Genomic DNA, 1,808 nt, shown 5'->3' on the forward strand with positions numbered 1-1,808 from the left:
CTTCCGCCCGCCTCCTCGAAGCATTCTAGCCTCATTCATTCAAGCTCAATAGAGACTCAGCTCTGCGGACGGACATACTGCTCTCGAACGCAGAGTTAGCCACCGACGACTCAGCACCCGACCACCCTTACCGAGATCCTTTACGCATCGGAACATCGACATACACACATTCTATGTATAGACACTGTCGCATGACGTCATCACCCTTGCCCTCTAATCCTGTTTTGGGAAAAATGGGGATTTTGAGGAAGGCTAGATGAGCCGCGGGAGAGGAAACAAGATGAGTATTCAGTTCGAGCGCGCGCCATTGTTATTTGACGCTTGCACTGCCGGCGATTCTTTTCTTCGGTCTATGCCGCCATTTGTCTGCTCAGAATGACGATTCAGATAAAAACGATTTTAGTTAGACAGGCGAACTTGGAATCAAAAATGGATTGCGCATGAAAACTGAGTTACTGCGAACCGCTGCTACTGCGCAAGATGATACTTAGCAGAAGTTCCTTCATTTTTCGTGCTCATTTTTTCGCCTTCCCGTCAGGTTGTCTCCAAGCGAGGTTACTGTATGCAACCGAAGTCTGGTTTTCTCCTTGACTGACTATTCGACTGCCACTGCAAAGCCCTGTGAAACGCCTTGCGAAGTTCAGGTACACACTGTAGATTTGACGGTGTAGCAGCACTCGGAGCCTGCTCAGGAGCTGCGAGAGCCAGGGGTAGCCAAAGGCAGCTTACGAGGGGTGAGGGCCATAGGAAGGTTGGCAGGCTCTCTTTCCCTCAGCCTACAACATAACTTCGCGCCAATGTGTATAGTAATGTGGATGTGGTGATGACTATGAACTGCTGGCTCACACCTCTCCCCCTCAGATCAGGCCCTCTCCAATAAGGAAGGCAAACACACCTGCAATGTGGGGCCGTGTATACGACCGTGTGCTGTCCTGCCATTCGAAAACATTGCAACCGTGGACCTATAGCGCGAACTACTGACGGGGTGAGCGAAAATTTGGCTCCATTGTGGCCGTCGAACACACGCACTAGGCTCAACCAACTAATAAGCCACTTAGTGAAGCGAACGCAGATCGCCATCTGGTCTGGGCCACTGTTCCAGCAATACGACTTTAAGACACGGTGTTATACATCGTAGCGCAGCAAGTAGTACGATCTGGATCACCGTCTCAACGTGCCCTATACGCTAGAGATACGTTTTGGATGCGCTGTTTTTCTACTGCGAACAGTGTAGAAGTGGTCGCTGAAGAAGACGCTTTGCCGTTAGTGTACGTATTGGATTAGTTGGAGCTTAGAATGCTAAGAAATTGCATGCGAGAGGAATCAGTGAACCAGTGAGTGATCAGGGGGTGAAAACTTATCGTGCCATTTCTTATTACCGCAAGACGAACCCATCGAAGGAGAACTATCGGAGTTCTGTGTCTGTGTCCGGTGGCCAGTGCTTGTTGGCGTCGAGTCTGAATTGTTCGTTACGACGACCGACTATAGCGTAAGCAAAACGATGAACTCATTGTTTAATGCGGCTCTTAAAAATCTCGGTGTGAGCGATATAGTCGCGATATCCGGCTCAACAACGTCTCGAGGTTAGAGCTAATGTTATGGCAATAAGGATTTCAGCAACAAAATATATGAAATGGCGAATAGTAGGATACACAGTCTTCTTAATACAACATCATTCGCCATAGATCTTGTTTATGTTGTATTTATAGGGTCCAACATATGCGTATACACGCTCACACACGTACAGCCCTAAACAAATGAATTGACATCATATGGAAACGTGAGTGGAAAAATTGTCAAACGTGCTT

This window comes from Varroa jacobsoni, unplaced genomic scaffold (genome assembly GCF_002532875.2).
Source record: "Varroa jacobsoni isolate VJ856 unplaced genomic scaffold, vjacob_1.0 contig03409, whole genome shotgun sequence".
Lineage (NCBI taxonomy): Eukaryota > Metazoa > Arthropoda > Arachnida > Mesostigmata > Varroidae > Varroa > Varroa jacobsoni.